The following is a 20,277-nucleotide window of genomic DNA, read 5'->3' as shown; positions in this document are numbered from 1 at the left end:
AGCAAGTGGCTAACATGATCACAGCTTTTTCTAAGTCTGATGAGGTCATTCCTTATTGTTGGAAAAATCATGTAGCAGCAAGTTCTGATGGTATAGGAGACATGGCATGGGGGTTATCTTACCGTCATTCTCCCACTTTTGTGAAACCCCAGTTTCGTTGTGATAAAATCTGGGAAACAACTGAAGAAAGCTACTTAGGCCACTTTTGAAAGCTTTAATAATTACACTGGCAGCTTAGGTACATTATTAAACTAAGAGAGGCAATGTGTGTATAATTCCTTTTTTAAAAATGATTGCCAGTGGCAAAGTTAGATTCTTTGGAAGAAAAACACAGGATAAGCTGTGAAACTCTTCTAATTATAGGTTTGTCCATCTACCAACATTTCTTTTGTTACTGGAATGCATTTTCCTGCAGTCTCAATGATGGCTTCTCAGAATAAATTCAAGAAGAGAACCCTTTTAGCTGCTTGCGAACTACACTTAGGACTGTGCATGCTTCCTTCACACTTTTGAGTTCACGCTCCAGTCTAGGGTTTATCTGGCTTTGCACACACTACATGCAATGAGAAGCATTTGTACTCGACAGTACTCACAAGAAACTTACAGAACAGTTTGCAGACTGAAGAATTCTGCTGTTACCAGCCTAGTCTCTAAACCCAGACCCACAGGATGAATCAGGCTACTCCTTATTTTCCATGAGGGAAGAATATTTTCCTGAGGTAAAAAGTATAAAAAGTTGAGATCTACTTGCAACTTAAAGTTTATTCCCCAAGAGTTTCGATTTTACTGTGCTTTAGTCTGAAGGGTAGAAGAGCCTGAGAAAAAGCTATTGTTTTATGCATTAATAGAAATGGGTGATCTGTAGCTAATAGCACTCTTTTGAATTTCTACCTTATTTACAGTACAGAATGTCATAGGTATCATATTTCATCAGCAATGATGTCTTGAATATGTTCTGTGAATAATTACAGTATCTTTTCATCTCCCTTTTGTTATAAGAAACCTTTATAGCAAAAGCTTTTAAATATGCAGTGGGAGTGTGTAATCCAAGTTATCAAGTCAAACAAGAAATTGTTTTGGCAAGTTCAGCACCCTCTCAAAATTCATGGCTTTGCAGTTTCATATCTAATTGGAACCATTTCAATGTGAAATAGGTTTGCTGTTAAGAAAAAAAAAAAAGAATTGTAATGCTTTTAAACAGGGATGGAGGAGCTTTAGAAAATTCTCAGAAATTTTGGTGACGTTTAAATTATGTTTATTTGACAATAGAAATTCCTCTGTACTGATGTTTTAACATAAAGAGAGAGCAAAATGGGAATTGAAGAATTGTACACATATCCACATGGATTAAGAGGATGTGAAAACTTGCTTGAACAAAATCTTTGTGAATTGCTATTGGGCCAAACAATTGAAAAATACCATTAAGGTGTCAAGAGATGTAATGGGGACATTTCATTTAAATATTGCCATTTGTTACATTATTTTCTTTCAAGTCAGCTGTGTAGAGATCTAGTTCAGGTTTTTATCTTGCTGTTAGCTTTGGCCATTCTGAAATCAGCTCACACCATATTTCTAGACTTTCTAGTGAGGATATCAGCATGTATAACTTTCTGAAAATGATTTCTGTAACTCACATTTGAGCTTTCCTTTGCACAAGGCATGAGCATTAGCCATGGTTTGCAGCCAAACAAAAAGAATGAAAATCATCTTTGTGTGTCCTTCAAATGTCTTGTGTTTTGTAGAAAATGATTCCATTTGGCTTATCCTTGGTCAGAATATCTTATATACAAGGTAGAAAGTGTCCTTTCTGACTAGTCATCTTAGAAAGATGACACAATCCATGTGTGAGATGACCCAAAGTGGCCAGAGACCATCTGAATCAGATTCTTCAACACTCATATGAACAGCTTATGTGGTAATATATGCCTGAGGGGAACAGAGGTGAGAGAATTGCTGAGGCTCATGGGAACTTTACATCTGGGTTGAGATTCTGTCTCAAGGAAATACATGGATGAATGACAGAGGAGGACACCTGACATTTCACTCTGGCCTCCACATGAGTGTGTTGTGTGTATGTGTAGAGACATGGATATCTAAACACACATGTGCATATACCACATACACCTTACCATACTATACACACTATGCACAATACAAAAGAAAAAGTAAAATGTCATGCGTGCAATATATAAGAATACACAGAACAAGTGGTTCCTCTTAGTGATAAGCAAAGAATAGCAACAATAATGAGGAAAAGTTTCTTTTGTACCATTATCAAACTGTATGTTTGCAACTAGGTCTCAAACTCATTTTGCAAAAGTAGGAAACAGTTATGAAGAAAGCCTGAAACAGGCCTGTGTGTTCCCTGTTACATAAATGGACATCTGATCCCCATTTAGGAAGTTCATGTTTTAATTTTGATGGCTTCATTTATTCCTTTTTTTTCATAGAATGATCCAGACACTTAAAAAAATAAGGACTTGGCTTTTCTCTAAAGCCCCAAGACTTTATTACTTCATTTAAGATTATTTTAATACTTAAAAATTAGAAATTCCTTGGTGCTAAATTTTATATGGAGTGGTAGATGTAAGTCAAAGTTGAATTTTTTCTTTATATATCTACATAGTGGGTGTGAATCACAGATATGTGTCACTACTCCCAGTTAAATTAATGTTGATTTATACTTATTATTTGACATAATTTTTTAGTAAACTTTAGTTTTTTCTAAGTTTTTAATTTTTGGCAAGCCAAATTATTTAAACAAGACCTATGTAGTGGACTCATAGACTCAGACTTGAATCTTGAGTCTACAATGGGCAGAGCCTTACTAGAGAAGTATGTCACTTGAGGTGGATCTTGAAATCCAGCCCCAAGACATTTGTTTTGGGAGAGTTTTGAGTCCATCCCTAAAGTGTGTGGAGAGCCACTGAAGCTGTGGCAGTTGAGTTTGTTACTGTTGATATTTTTTGGCTGTTTGGTCATGTCTCTTTGCTTGGATCCGTGGAAGTGAGCCAGCTTCTTCTGTCATTGCTAGTGTTGCCCTGGAGTTTGTAAGCCTGAAATAAATCCTTTTCCTTCTATAAACTCGCATTTGGTGTGGTGTGTGTGCATCAATGTGGAGTTCACTGTAACTAATTTTGATACCAGAGGTAAGGTCCTTGCTGTGTTGAATATGACCATGTGGATTTTGGTCTTTTGCAATGTAAGTGTTAGAGGAATGTGGAGGGACCTGGCGCCTTGGGTTAGAGAAGTCTAACAGTGTGGTAATCCAAACTTTATGGGCTATTCTGGTTAGAATTTGAAAATGCTAGGTGCAGATGGAATAGGGTTTATGAAGGCTTGGTTTATGAACTTTCAAAGGGAAAGAAGAGATAGCAGTGTATTTCCTTTGGAACTTGGCTACTGGCATAAAGACTGGGTGCTTTCTTCTGCCCATGCCCAGAGAATTTTACTAAAGTTGAATTTAAAAGTAATAGACTGGTGTGCTTGGTGGAAGGTGTGTAACAGAAGATATAAAGGATATATAGTTTATCATAGAAAAATACAAGCAAGATTAAAGTTATAGGCACCGAGACTGGTTTTATGTTACTGAAACTACAATGCTGATTACCACCACTAAGTTTGGGCCAACTGTTTTGCATTGGGACAATGTAAAAGGTGCCTGAGGATAAAATCTACCCACAAAGGTTCAATGAGTCAGAATGCAAATTATTTTGAAAAGAGATGACTTAGAGTGAGAATTCTGAAGGCAAATGCTTCTCTTCAAAGTCAAGGTTTATCCCCCTTGGATTAACAATTTGGCTATGCCACACATCTAATGCTGATTTTGAAAGCATGAAAAATGCAGATAAATGGGTCATGAAGTGCACATGTTACTAGGACTCTGCTGAGATGTGGCATGTGAAACAGGGTTGTTGGAGTCCCTGTTTGAAGACCAAGTAAGGCCATGTATGGAACGATATAAAGTGTAGAACTGAAAATGTTTTGGCTATACACTATGCCTGGACTATACAACAGGTACCAAGGTGTGCTACTGGCTTAGGATGAAAGTTTCCCCAGGATACTCAGTCCAACTAGAGGGGTGAAATAGAAAGTCCAGAGACTGCTGTTGCTGGTTATGGATGTCATATTTATATTGCAGATGTTTGATGTTTACCTTATAGCTATTGATTTGTATTGGTCTAGTCTTTTCTTGTTATGCCTTTTATCAATGGAAATGTTTAATCTGTCATATGATGGATGCATGTAACTTGTTTTCATTTTACAGGAGTTATAGATAAGAGTCTTAAATCTCAGATGAGACTTGGAACTTTGGTATAGTCTTGTTTTCAAAAAATTATTTATTTATTTGACAGAGAAAAGGGACACAGAGAGAGGGAGAGCAAAGGCATACCAGGGCCTCCAGCCACTGCAAACAAACTCCAGATGTGTACACCCCCTTGTGTATCTGGCTAATGTGGACCCTGGGGAATCGAACCTTGGTCCTTTGGCTTTTCAGGCAAATGCCTTAATTACTAATCCATCCTTTCAGCCCTAGGATAGTCTTATTGTTGGTCAATCTTATGGGGACATTTGGAGTTGGATTGAATGCAGTTTGCATTATGAGATGGTCATTTGTCTATGGGGTCCAGGGGCATAATGTAGTGATTTATGTATATTGCACCATAGACTCAGGCTGAATTTTGATATATTTGAAGAATACTGGATTGCTTTTTAGATTACATCTCAATTTTGCTTTTTTTGTCTTATGTTTTCTCTTGTTAACACTGTTATTCATTTGTTTGAAAGAAATCCATAGGAATGATGCTGCCCCTTTTCCATGATCACATTACTAGAGTGAAGAGTTAGCTTTAGCTATCATTTGTTTAAGATGCTGTATAATATGTTTCCACAATAAACTTTCTTTTAAATTATACTTTCACTAAGTACTTACCTTAATGGAATATTTTTCACAGACTGGATTTTTCCATTAATATATTCTCAAATTTACTGGCCTCTTCTGGATATTTGTTTCCATTTGCAATTGAGACTTTGACCTAGCTAGTGAATATTTTAATTTCAGTGATGAGGTGTTGGGAGCCTCTGGGTCTTTGGATATCTGATTTGGTAGAGTTAATTGTTCTCTGTTTTGATCTCATTCACCCTTGTGCTGTTACCAGGTTCACCAAGAAAACAGCACATTTGCTAGTTTCTCCCATTATTCTTAGTTTCAGCTGGGTTCCTTTTGTGGTATGATGGGGTGGTTCTCTCCTTAGGAGCTGCTTCTCTGTGATAAATACAAGCAGATTCTCCAATGGAGAGTAAAGTTAGCACCAGATAAATGGTGCAACCATTTTGTTTTTAGAGAGAGTTTAATTGGTGTAAGCCCTCTTGTAGCCCATGATTGGTGGTAGCTTGTGAATGGAGAACAGGCTTATTGTTGGATCTGGTTCTGACTTGTTTTCATCATATAGAAATACCACATCAATGCACAAAAATCAGTAGCCTTTCTATATAATGGTTTTTTAAAACTACTTATCTAATAATTCAAACATCTGCTAATGTCATTGCTCTTGCCAATTTAGAGTCTTTTACTTTGAGATTGTATCATATTTTATTGGAAATTTCTATGTGAATATTATTGGACTGTGTACTGGACATGCTGAATATTATATTGTGGAAAATCTTGATTCTGCTCTATTTTTTTCAAAAATTGTTGATGCTTCATTTTAGAGGACAATTAACACAGACTGAAGTGAAAACCAGAGAGTTGTGGAAGTACCTCATGTCTCCACTCAGTTCCTTAAGTCACAGTTGTAATCTGCTTGTATTGGAAAGTCCTATCCAAGATATATCTGAGTGTTCAGAGACTTGGGCTGTGCCTAAGTTGAAGTTTCTGGAACTCATCTCCTCCAGATGCTTCTCTTCTGATGTTCCCTTCTTTCTCTCCTCTTAGCCTTATTTTCTTTAGCCAATAATCCAGTGTAGTATCTCTTACTATTGTCATTGGAATCATTATTACACCATTGCCACTGTGACTATGGCTTGTGGCTGTCCTCTAGGAAAAACTACCAGAAGGAAAAAAGAAAGAAAGGAAGGCAGCAAGGAAGGAAAGGATACATACGTACTTTGCTGTGCTTTGCTCCTTCTTCATGTCTTGGTTTGTATTCCAAAATCTGCCTATCATGCTTTAGCTTGCCAATTCACTGGCAATTATGTTCATAGTTTCCCATGTTATGGCTATTTTAAAGGTCATTCATTTATTATACACTCATCTGTCCTTTGAAATGCCTTAGGAAACTTGATTTTACATGGAAAAAACTAAAATTATTAAATATGAGATTAGTTGGAAAGAAGGCTTTAAGTAAACTTCCTTTACATAATATAGTAGACTCTGCCTGCATCTTCCCACTAACAATGAGCCACTGAATTATTCCCATTCCTTACTGGCCTCCAATAGTTATAGTAAATATGTACCTAGCACTTATGTCCATGCAATGGCATCTCAATATACTGGCCTACGTTTATTGGGAACTGATTGAACACAATCTGAATTGGTTCCAAGTCACTTTCTTGAAGATTATGAGTTAGGATGAAGGGAATCTGTCTTTCACAACAGTACAACTTTTAATACGCATAGTTGTAGCTCTTATCTTCTACCATCCTTTAAGTTGAACAGAACAATGGGAACACAATGAATCTTCCAAAACAAGGGATTAAGTAAATTCAGAAGTATTGATCAGAAAATGGTGCAAACATGACCCAGTAGTTGACGGTGCTCATGTTCCTACTGGACATCTGCCTGCTTTGTTCTTTAACTAGTTACTAGAGGGCCCTATATCCTAATGTGAAGTTATTGCTTTGTCCTTCAACTTGTTTTTGTAATTTTAACTTCAAGAAATTCAACTAGCTTAACACCTTTCATACTACAGACATTGTGAGAAGATTTATGTAACCATCATGATAGTCAGAGGGTAATGTGGCAGATGTTATAAAAGCTTCAGATGGGCTAATATGACTTGGTATTTAAAGTGAGATAATATCTAAGTAACTATGTTAAAAATCATATGGGTTATTAGAAAAAGATGTTATCTGTTTATTTCAATGTAATTAAAAGAAATAGAGGCTAAATATTTTATAAACTATATTTTTTTGGGGGGGAGATATTGCTAAGATAATACTGTTACGAATAAACTCTAAAGGTAATATTTCTGTCTTCCCTTGGTACTCATTTTCCACCTCTGGGTCAATTCTATTATGATAATTAGGTTTCCACTTAATCAATTTTATTTCTGTACTTAAAAACGGACAATTTTCTTAGATGTTCTGTTTTCCAATTATATAACCACTAAGAAATCAATTGCTTAACAAAAGTTAAAGTAATATGATTTGAACATGAATTACTCTCTAATAGAAGGACATAATGAGCCAGACGAAAAATAAGAACTGGTCTCCCCTCCCTCAAACAAATAAATAAATTTCAGTGAAGGCAAACTTAGCATCTCTTGGATTTGTCAAACATTTCATAGATCTTCCAAAACATTTTGGCAGGATAATTCCCTAAAGTGATTCATTATCATTATCCATCAATTCATATTTCAATGTCACTTAATATTTGTTGAATATTCACAACATACTAGCACTGCACAGATGCTGAGAACACACTTTCCTGTCTCTCATTCTCACACTGCATGTTTTTTAAATGATGAAAAACTAACATATATTTTAAATTTTATTGAAGATCAGAAAAATTGGTCTAAAAACTAATTAGCACACACATGCTTCAAGAGGTAATTTTTAATGCCTTTAAACTATGATCATTGCTTCTGAAGGCATAAAATATACCCCTGATTTCTCTTTTCTTCTTCTAAACTTTTTTTGAGATAAGGTCTCACTTTAACCCTTTAATGACTTGGAACTCACTCTGTAGTCCCAGTCTATTTATATATTTATATCATAAACATATATCATCCCTTATCTCTTTGTTTATAAAATAGACATGTATATTGGTAGATTTTTTATAGAAATATCATTTCTATTCAATCATGATACTGATTTTATATATGTGTATTTTAATTCTACTATTATTTCTATTTAACTTTTTAGCTACATCCTAAGTTTTAAGTTTCTATTTGAATATATAAACATTTCAATTTCTTAACAAAAGCTGAAATTTCTACTCATCTGTTCTTCATTGGTACTTGATACTTGATGCGATAATTAGTAAGCATATTCTTTGTTTTTAAAATAATTTTATTTAATTATTTATTTGAGAGCAAGACAAAGAACAAGAGAGAGGGAGGGAGGAAAGGAGGGAGAGAGTTAGAGAGAGAAAGTGGGTGAGCCAGGCCTTCTAGCCACTGGAAAGAACTCCAGGTACATGCACCACCTGTGTATCTGGCTTATGTGGGCACTGGGGAATCAAACCTAGATCGTCAGGTTTCATAGGCAAGCACATTAGCTGCTCGTCCATCTCTCCAGCCACACATATTCTTTCATATCATATTAGTTTCTATAAGAGAAAGCTCTTAATCTCCATTATCCCTATAAATGAACTTAGTAAGGCTTTTTCAAACCATACAATTTGCATTAAGCAGTGTGTTATGTAGGAACACAACTGATAAAGTGTATATCTGTATGCATACATGTATATATGTGTGTGTGTGTGTGTGTGTGTGTGTGTGTGTGTGAATTATCTGTCTAAGTATCTATCAATCATCATCTATCATCTATGTATATATTAAAAAGGGGTTTACTAGAATGTTTTACAACTAACAGGGAATGAGTAGTCAGTCTGTACCCTGGGGAAATCCAAACCTAGTATCTTGTCAGTGCACAAATCTGGATGATTCAGCAGTCCCAATTTGGTGTGGAAGCCTGGTCTTCTGTTGCTGGTCTTTAATCCCCATTGGAACACCAAGAATATGGAATCTGATGTCAGTAACTCACCACTGAGAGGTGAAGATACACAGGAAAGCAACACTACTTGTTCCTTCAATCATTTACATGTGGGAAGTAGGAGTGGAAGATGGCACTCACTCAGGGGGAGCCTTCTCCTTTCATTTAATTATTCTTGTTAATGTCCTCACAGGGTTATCCAGAGGCATGTCTCAGAGGATTCCAGATACCGTCAATGAGCTACACAGGATTATCCAACACACTGTCAAATATGACGTTTACACATGGAAACACAAACTCAATTTCTGGACCTTGCTTGATTTTATCTTTCCTATCATACTGTTTTCCTTTAAAAATATTTTATTTATATTTATTTATTTGAGAGAGAGGGAGAGGGAGACAGAGAGAGACAGAGAGAGAAAGAGAGGAGGGTGCTCCAGGGTCTCCTGCCACTGCAAAGAGCTCCAGATGCATCCCCCACAATGTGCATCTGGTTTATGTGGGTACTGGCAAATCAAACTTTGGTCCTTAGACTTTGTAGTGCAAGTCCTTTGACTGTTAAGACATCTCTCCAACCATAACCCCCCCTTTAAATGTCTACTGTTTCTTTCCATTCACTATATTATGAAACCCATAAAATGAGGATATGAGCTTTATTTTTTCCTTTACCTATACAAACTTAGTGTGTACTATGTGAAGATACTCCACAAATGTTATGTTGTTGAATTAGTAAATAAATTATCAAAGAAATAGTGTTATTTCCCTTTCTATTCAAATGTATTTCAAAAAAGGAACTGAACTTGCAAATTGACTATTACACTGTCTTATTCCACATTATGGTTTCCTTCAATTTTAATTTAAGATGTATTCTTTTAAAATATTTTATTTATATATTTACTTATTTTGTATATGTATATGTATATGTATATGTATATGTATATGTATATGTATATGTATATGTATATGTATATGTATATGTATATAGAGAGAGGGGAGTTGCTTCAGGGCCTCCAGCCACTGCAAACAAGCTCCAGACACATGCACCACCTTGTGCATCTGGCATGCATGAGTACTGGGGAACTGAATCTGGGGTCCCTTGGCTTCACAGGCAAGTACCTTGTGGTGATTTGAGTCAGGTGTCCCCCATAAACTTAGATTCTGAATGCTAGTTCCCCAGCTGACAGCAAACTAGGAATTAAAGCCTCTTGGAGGCAGTGTATTGTTGGGGTTGGGCTTATAGGTATTCCAGCAAGATTCCTCTTGCCAGTGTTTAGCATACTCTCCTGTTTTCCACCTGATGTTGGCCTGGAGGTGATGTCTACCCTCTCTGTTCTTCATGCCACCATTTTCCCCTGCCATTGTAGATCTTCCCTTTGAGTCTGGGAGCCAATATATACCTCTTTGTCCCCACAAGCTGCTCTTGGTCAGTTGTTTAATGCCAGCAATGCGAACCTGACTTCAACATGCTTTAACCACTAATCCATCTTTTTAGCCCCATTCCCCCCCTTTTTTTTTCCTTTATTTTTAGGTAGGGTCTTTCTGTAGCCCAGGCTAACCTGTAATTCACTATGTAGTCTTATGTCAGCTTTGAACTCACAACTCTCCTCCTACCTCTGCCTCTCAAGTCTAGGATTAAAGTCATGCACCACTACAGCTGGCAAGACCTATTTCTTTTGCATAATATTTCTTTACTATGAGATAGCTATAATCATTTTGGGGTAAACATCTTCCATTTATTTTTGGTGAAAAATCTTTCTTACCCACATTTTATTTTTAAATAATTTGCCAAGTGTCTAAAAATAAATAATGTGGGCTGGAGAGATGGCTTAACATTTAAGGCATTTACTTGTAAAGCCAAAGGACAAAGGTTTCATTCCCCAGGATCCATGTAAGCCAGATGCACAAGGGGCACATGTGTCGTCTGGAGTTTGTTTGTAGTGGCTGGAGGCCCTGGCATGCCTATTCTCTCTCTGTTTGTCTCTCTTCTCTCTCTCTCTCTCTCTCTGCTTGCAAATAAGTAAAAGAAATTTTTTTTAAATAAATAATGTATATCTTGACTGTTGAGGATAACATATAAATGTATTTTCTTGCAAAACTATGTAAGCTACAGAGCTCAGACACTCATATACTACATTCATATACTGATATTTATCATAATTTCTCTAATAATTTGATGGCTTCCTGGTAGTTTGGTTAAGTTATTTAAGAAACAAAGATTTTGAAAACGTTCAAAGAAATTATTTTTTTGTTTCTAAATAATGTTTGTCTGGAGAGATGGCTCATAAGGCACTTGCTTATCTGCAAAGCCTAAGGAGCCAAATCAATTCCCATGACCCACGTCAAGCCATATGCACAAAGGGGCCCATGCATCTGGAAATTGTTTGCATGTGTCCTGGTATGCCCATTCTCTCTCTCTTAAATAAGTAAATAAAATAAAGCTAATATTTTACTATACATTATTTATTTAAAAGGAAGAGGGCTATAAGGACATTATTAGCTATCATATGCTATCACTTACTATTTCCTTATAATGAGGGTAGAAATTTAAAGAGATAATTCAGCAGCTAAGAGAAGTTCCTGTGCAAGCATGAGGGCCTGAGAAGTTCTTAGAAACCACTGGAATTCCATCCCCAGGATGTTATAAACAGCTGAGCATGGCCACATGCACATTTAACCCTAGTCCTATAGGAAAACAGAGACTGGAGACTCACTGGAGTTCACAACAATCAGGGTAAACTCCTGTTAAAAGAAGAGTAAGTGGAACAATAACTGAGCTGGGTACCTGATATTCTTCTCTGCCACCATGGGAAAGGGTACCCAGCCGTGTGTGATGGCACGGGGTCCTACAATGGCACACACATGTATGTGCACCACACACATCACATCACGTTACACATGGGCATACACACATGTACAGGCACACATATTTAAAAAATAGAGATGCTTATACAGAATATAAAGAAATAAGAAAGCTAAGTTGGTTGGTTTGGGGGAAATTTTAAGATTCCTTTGATAGTGATTTCATGAACCATAATTAATTTCAATGTGTATAGAAAAACAAATGTTTCCATTCTGGAATAAAGGACTGCTCATTCCCCAAAAAACACAAAAGGCCATTGGGATGTGACATCTAGTTGCTTTCCTTTGATTTCTTTCAAATAAAAAATTTACCAATGTGTTGCCTGATGTGTACAAGAATACTCAACTATTTATAACATTGTCATATTTCAAGGTAATTTTCTTCATTTTTAATTAATTGTATTGTCTACCAGTATAGACTGTCCATCAAAAGCAATCCTCCTGTAATAAAAGCAAATACCTGGAAATCAATTTTCTCTTTATTTGCATGTTACATTAGCAGGAATATCCTTGGGCAGAGAGTTAAGAAAATTTCTACCTTTTCTTTACTATATAGTTCTGTGAAATTAGTTCAGTTGTCTAGGCTCAGCCTTTATATTATGTAAAAGGACAAGGATAGTTTATATTGTCTTTATAATCCTATTCATTTTCAAGAGTCTCATTTAAATTTATCAGTCATCTACCACAAAAGTCATGTATTTGAAGTCAAATTACTTCATTAGAGCACATTAGAATTTGTGTTGAAAACTTTGATAAAATGACTTTAGAGAAGCAAAACCCATGGTCTCCCTTATCTAAGGCTAAATAACCAGAAACTGTTGCAGTAGGGATTAAATCGACCCTATAGCTTTCTGAAATTGAAAAGAAAATCATTCCAGGCAACACATTAAACCTAAAACCTATATCACATATGCTGATAAAAATCTAAGATTAAACAAATATTTTCAAAACTTATAAAGACCCATTCAAATTTTAAAATATAAAAATAGTCTCTATAAAATAAATTTTGTTAAGGGTAGAGATTTGGATAATTATCATAGCTTGTATTGTTATTACCACTACATAATCACAGACCGTTGCCTTATAAACTATGCATAGATTCACTTTCAATTTGAGCTTCCACTTTTTTAAAGAAATTTTTATAGTGATTTCATGTATGTATTTAATTCAACTCTTTTCACTCTAATAGCTGACCAGTCTTCATGAATACCTGAGGCAGCACTCACTTCTATATTCACCTGTATAAAAATAAATAACTATGTCTATTTCTGCATACATATAAAAGATAAAAATCTTTTTCGTTTTTTATTGTATCTATTAGTTCACAATTCAAATTTATAATTTTAGCTATGAATTGCCTGTCCTATTTCAAATTACTTTATCACATCAAACCACATCCTATTATATCACTTATTTACATTAAAAATAAGTAGTTGTCCACATTATTCTTGAATGCATTTCCTAAGGGGATTGAAAAGTACTCATCTTTAATATTGTGATGCAAAACTTTTCATTAATATTGCACTGAGTGTCAGCATACTAGTTTCAGTTACTTTACAGGAATTGCAAGGGTGGAGATAGGTAGTGTTCCAGGAAGACAAGAGTATATAACTTGAAAATCTTAATGGAAAAGGGAAATTTGAAAGATAAATATTGGGCTTCCCACTTGTGTAGGTGGATACATGGATGGCATTCCGACATTAGGGAAAGAAAGAGGAGGAACATACTGTAGTCAGGCAACTTGGAAAATTGTGAATAATATTCTATGCTATATTCAACTATCTAAATGGAGCTGCTGTAGAGGAAACTGCGTAAGTAGTTTCTTAACTGGAGATAAGTTTTGAGTTTTCAGTTTGCAGATAGTATGTTAGTTAGCTTTTCTATTGATGACCTATTTAACTTAAAGGAGGAAATAGTATTTGCCTCACACTTTCAGAAGTGTCATCCCATGGTCAGTTGGCTCCACTGTTTTTGAGCCTGTGGCAGAACATCATGGGTGGAATATGCTCATCTCACTGTGGGCAGAAGGAAGGAGGGGAGCAGGACCGTAAACTGCTCTTGAAGAACACTCATCTTCCTTCTGGTGGAACTTTCATCTTAAAGGATCCATTACTTTCCTGTGGTGCCCTGAGATTCACAGCATGGGACTAATGGGGAAATACACCTTATGTCTGGATCATGTTAGGCCTAAATCTAGAATTTAAGAGAATATTTTCATAGAGAAAGATAAAAAGGGAGTGCCTATCGGAAATTAAAATCAATTGTACAAAGGAGCCGTTAGCAGAAAATTCTGAATGAGAAGCAAAGCAAAAAGTCATTACACATGTGGCACTTTATCCTTTGGTAGGAATGATCATCAGAGTCGTTTATATTGTAGGAAAGCCTGTATTTTGACAAGTATCCATCAGGCTTTATGTCATAAGCTTAATAACTTCAAATGATATTTATTTAAGACATCCATACTTAATATAGCATAGCTGCAACATTGCATTTTCATGTGAAAAAATAGAAAATTATATATATATATATATGTATGTGTAAGTATTCTTTATATGTATTTCTCCTTGGCATTCTTGCTATCATTTTGTATTGTACTTCTACCTCAACCTACAATATTGAAGGAAATGGAATAGTTAATAGTTTCTGTATATGTAGAAAGAACATTTTGAGGAGCTAGTATGAGTTTTTCAAAGATTGATTGTATGATTCTGATTTTTATTAGAACAGTATTGACTAACCTTCCAGGAGAAGAGTAATGGAAGTGTAGATTGTAAATGAAAGCCACAAATAAAATTTCCTGCTACATTTAAAAGATGCTTTTGCCACACTACTTTAGCCCTTTAGTTGTTATCATTTATCATTTACTTCTCTGGATATCAAGTTCTGGTGTTTTCTTGTTTGTTTGCATTTTTGTGTGGGTATGTAGTGTGTGTGTGTGTGTGTGTATGTTTGTCCATGTGTATGTAGATTCATGTGTACCATGTGTATGAATGCAGAGGACAATGTCCTTGTCAATCACTTTTTTCCCTTTATTTCTGAGATAGTCACTCTCTGAACCTGGAACTCCCCATTTTCCAGCTAGATTGCCTGGCTATCAGAGTCCCAGTGATCCTTGTGCCCCTTCCCTCAGCTCCGAGGTTACAAACATATGTGTCCACACTGTGCTTCTATGTGGGTGTAGTGATGGGAACTCAGGTCCTTGTGCTTATGAACAAGTGCTCTTATACACTGAGCCATTTCCCTAGCCCTCTTTTATATTCTTATTCCTTGCTCACACATACTTGCCATCTGAAGTCCATCAACACAACACAATAGTATTAAAGAAATGCATTACATATGGTTTCAGTGATGTAGTGAGTTTTTATGTATTTGTAAGCAAACATAAAGCCAGCTTTTTTAGAGTCAGTTATGTAAATAAGCCATAAGCACCATGAGTCATAAAAAGTCATCTTAATATGATGAATAGAGGTTATACTTTTGTGTCAGTAGTTGTGTGAACAATCTACATTTGCCACTGTCATGAGATCTAGCCTACTTTGTCTTAAAAAATTACCTCACTATTTGGTTACAAAAATGATAAATAAAATAAAATTTAGGCATCCTAATGCAACAGTGGTGCATCTTCTGGCATGGAAAAATGCTCATGATATGATGTCTTCAGTTGAGTTGCCAGGAGACCCATGTATACGAAGCTTATTGAGAAATGAGGAAGTCAAAAGAAAAGGAGAGGCAGTGTTCATGCAATTAGAAGAGTTTTAAAATAATATTATCAAAAACATTGACCTAGGAAGTGATACTGTCTAATACTGTCTAGGGATCTTGTTTCTCTCTCTCTCTCTCTCTCTTCCAGTTAAAGAATTAATTGGCAGGCAAATGTTTAAAAAGAATAAATTTTGTTTCAGAGTAAGGGGAAAAGCAAACAGAAAGAAAACAGACTCCTGTGTGTTGGGGGCAGGGTAGTGGTGTATTCCAGAACTGGAAAAACCCACAGTGTCCATGGCTATTAAACTTTTTTTGAATGAGTAAACCCACCCATCCAGAGTCTATGATTGGTCAGCATGAGAGGTGAAAGTCTCCATTGGTTCAAGGTATGTCCATGTATCCAGTACTGTGCAGGCCCTAGAAAGCCCTCTGAGATAGCCTTCCTATGGAAAATGAGATAGCCATGCATGATACCCTTGGTCACATACTTCTCTCAGATGGAGCATAACTTTGAACAAGGGGATTTACTATGACTGATATAATTCTCTCTGGAGCACAGCTAAGGCCCTCAACACCTCACATTACTAGACTGTCTGAATAAATTCTCTGGCTGTTATGATGTCACTGGGCATTTTACCACAGTTCCCACTATGGTCCTTCTGTTGCATAACTTGGATATATTTATTTTTATGGCAAGTTTATGCATTTAAAAAATGTCCTTAGGGAAAAATATACAAAAATATACAAACAAGGGCTACTAGCACAAATTAGAGGCCCCAATGAAGCAGATAGCCTAAAATCCATAATTGATAAATAAAATCTACTTCCAAAATTATTCTATTGTTTTTATTCTTGGCTAGCATGTTGGCAATTCTGGATATCTTATCTAGAAGGTTGACATAGCTCTCAATCCTGAAGCATCTGAGTATGTGGATACTAAATTCTTTTGCAGGGTTTGGCCATATGTGTGTTTTAACCATTGAACTGGGGTTGAGAACACACAGAAGATTTACCCCCTCTGGATTATCAGTGTCAATTACCCTCAGTAAGTCAGCTTTTCTCCTTGACCACTGGTCTCTTGAAATGAAGAGCACAAAACTGATATAGTCATGTAGTACGAGGTTCAGTGTAGCTTTTTTTGTTTGTAATTGCTTTGCTTACTATTTTAGTTTGGAGACAAGATCTCTCTGTGTAGCCTAGCTTGATCTAGAATGTTTCATGTAGTCCAGACTGGCCTTGAACTTGAAATCATTCGCTCTTTGCTTTATGGATGCTATGATTATTGGCATGTATCATCAAGTCTGGCAAATCTAATGAATCCTCTTTTTTAAAAAAATAATTATTGGGCTGGAGAGATGGCTTAGTGGTTAAGTGCTTGCCTGTGAAGCCTAAGGACCCCAGTTCGAGGCTCGGTTCCCCAGGTCCCACGTTAGCCAGATGCACAAGGGGGCGCACGCATCTGGAGTTCGTTTGCAGAGGCTGGAAGCCCTGGCACGCCCATTCTCTCTCTCTCCGTCTACCTGTCTTTCTCTCTGTGTCTGTCGCTCTCAAATAAATAAATAAAAATAAAAAAAAATAATTATTAATTTGAAAATAAAAGTGGCAGAGAGAGAGAGAGAGAGAGAGAGAGAGAGAGAGAGAGAGAGAGAGATACTAGGGCAGAGAGAGACAGCAAGAGAAAGACAGAGAGAGAACAAATGCATAGGACCTTTAGCCACTGCAAATGAACTCTAAACACATGTGCCACTCTGTGCATCTGGCTTGATGTGGGTATTGGGTAATTGAACCTGGGTTCTTTGGCTTTGCAAGCAAGTGCCTTAACTTCTAATCCATCTTTCTAGCCCTGATCAAATGAATTCTTAATGTGTTGAATGTGCAAGGATTTTTTGGAACTATCACTTTAAATCTGCACAGAGAGGAAACAACAATTTCTCAAACAGATCATTGGGAATGAAGTTAAACAGTGTCATATCTGTTTCAACTTGGTTTCTGCACTTACACATTTTATCAGTTAGAAACACAGCACCATGTGCTGATCATTGATTTATATTACATATCACAATCTAGGAGATGGTACTTCATCTTCTCCACTATTATCTCCAAGATGGAACATTAGCTGTGTTATAAGGAGCTGATATGCCAAACTACCCCCTTGACAACTCCAGGAGGTGTGGTGTGGGATAGAACAAAGAGAACCCATTGCTGTGTACTTACTTATATACTACTTTTACTATAACGTCATTTTATGATTCTTAACAAAGCTATATGGAATCCCACACTGGTTGATAACATAGTTTGTACATCTACAAATATGATGTGAAATATGGCTCTCTGCAGAGAAGAGGGAAAATATTTTTTTTGTTCATTTTTTATTTATTTATTTGAGAGCGACAGACATAGAGAGAAAGACAGATATACATAGAGAGAGAATGGGCGCGCCAGGGCTTCAAGCCACTGCAAACGAACTCCAGACGCATGCGCCCCCTTGTGCATCTGGCTAACGTGGGACCTGGGGAACTGAGCCTTGAACCGGGGTCCTTAGGCTTCACAGGCAAGCGCTTAACCGCTAAGCCATCTCTCCAGCCCAAGAGGGAAAATATTCATCAAATAAGATTTAAAGACTTTTAAATTTTCTTTTCTGAGTAGTTGATTTATCCCAAAGTACGTGACTTAGGTCTTAGGGGTTGGGGACATATGAAAACTAAGCTATGACCTCTGTTGCTGGCAGAATGAACATACAGTAATGACAGTGTCAACATAATCCCCATTCAGTCATACCACTGGGACCATGCATTCTCTTTAACCTGGGCCGCTAGTTCACACACCTAGAGTCTGAAGACAGGAGTTTTGGTTACAGGAAGTATTTAGTGCACAGTGGCCATCACTTATTACTAACTTGATTTGTTGGAGGTTTTATCCCCATATAGATGCTCCACTAATGCCTGGCAAGATACAATAGACCTTTCACATCCTTCCTTTTTTTTTCTTTTTATTTATTTATTTATTGATAACTTCCATAATTGTAAACAATATCTACAATATCTCTAGTTACACAGCACTTTTTAAAACTTTTCTTCGACTCCAACCTTAGATGTTTTTGTCTTTGAAAGATCTTGACAAATTAGCTAAACCACCGAGTTTGCATAAATCCTTACATGATTGATTCTTTTTTGTCCCACACCTTAATTATGTTTCCTGGCCTCATTTTCTTTGCCAAACCCTATTTTACCTTTTTGGTCTTCTGGCTGATATGTGTATGTTTTAGTCCTTTTGCACTCCTATAACACAATACTACAAACTGGGTGTTATATAAGCAGCAACAATTTATTTCTCATAGCTCTGCAAGCCAGCTTCTGTCAGACCCAGTGATTTTGCATTCTAAACCAGGAAGTTCAGAATTAGTGTCTGGTGGGTGTTTCTTGATTCATGGCTGACACCTTTTAGCTAGTGTCCTCACATAGGAAGGATGCACATGTTCCTTTGGTCTTACTTCATAAAGGGTACTAATAACATTCATCAGATTCCTTCATAGTCTGTATCTTCTTCAAAGGCTTTGTCTTCTAATATTATTCCCTCAGGGTGAAGATCTCTACATGTGAATTTGGGGTGACCTAGCTTCAGACTATAGAGTGGATTTTTAAGAACACATAATGGTGATTTTCCTGTTAGGATTGGACACAAATGAATTATTCTTCTCGCCACAGATAAATTCTGTAGCCTATGATCTTCTATATAATATATTCCAAGTGGCAGTTATGTTTGAACTGAACTATAAACATGATGAAGATCCCTGTTTTGCATTTGAGTCAACTAAATACCAGCAGACTTAAAAAAATATATTGACAACTTCCATAGCAGCAGACTTGTATGCTAGCTAACAATGATGTTGAAACTGAATTTGCAATTGTCAAATATGTTGCTTTCAGAATCTAAGGAATAAAAAGGCTATCAAATATAGTTAATACTCTGAGTGGTAGAAGTTTTAAGAAGCAACCATTTCTTTCTAGAGAGAATGTTTTGGCAATTTTCTAGTCTTTTGACTTTTAAGAACTTAGAACTTGACCCTTACAAAGTTCATTGATGTGGAAGATACATGAAACAGTATAGTTTCCATTTTGTCTGCTTTGACAAGTATGTCTTACCAAAGCCTTCAATGTACTTGTTAGTTTTTGCTCATATCTATTTAGAGTGTCATCTATTTAGTGGACCAGTGTGATGTTTGCCACAAAGCCAGATGGCCCAGGCCCTTTCAGAATAAATTAAGTTGGTCTGACAGAAAGTTACCATAGCTTTGTGTCAGGATTGAAATTGTTCACTGTTTTCCATTCCATGTGAAAACGCTGTTTCGAGCCTCCTTTCTGACTGAGTGGAAGAGAAAGTTCCCACAAAGCAGTGACTCTGTGCTTTGTTCTGGTTCTAGCACAAATATTACAGTGGCCAAAATTAGGATCAATACTTGTTTAAGCTAGCAGTAACCCATGGTTATATTTAGTATCCTTTCTACTTTTTTTTGAGAGCCAATCTGTTGGCTCATATTATATTATGAACGGAGTCACTACACTTGCTTTCTTGGTTTTTGTGTATGGCATTAATTTCTATATCCCCCCTAAATGTAACAGTTATTTTTTCTACTGGAATGAAGGATGTGGTTCATTTATTTTTACTAATTATGAACTTCCCTGTATGACCATATTGGTCATATTGCTATCAGGTTATAATCTTATGTCCCTTGTTCCCTGCCCCCATTTCACTGAAGGCTCTCACCAGTGGAGGTTCTGATATTTACCATGAGGTCATGAATGCATCACTCACTCTCTGTGGGATGGTTTTGAGGGACAA

General features: G+C 36.4%; 1 pseudogene; it reads right to left on the bottom strand.

Moving 5' to 3' along the window:
• LOC101612450 overlaps positions 1-128 on the bottom strand; it is a 51,815-nt pseudogene extending 51,687 nt beyond the window's left edge.
• Positions 129-20,277: the final 20,149 nt, after the last annotated feature.

Source organism: Jaculus jaculus, chromosome 5, assembly GCF_020740685.1.
Source record: "Jaculus jaculus isolate mJacJac1 chromosome 5, mJacJac1.mat.Y.cur, whole genome shotgun sequence".
Lineage (NCBI taxonomy): Eukaryota > Metazoa > Chordata > Mammalia > Rodentia > Dipodidae > Jaculus > Jaculus jaculus.
Note: the sequence above shows the minus strand (reverse complement) of the source record. Positions and strands in the feature narration are given on the sequence as shown.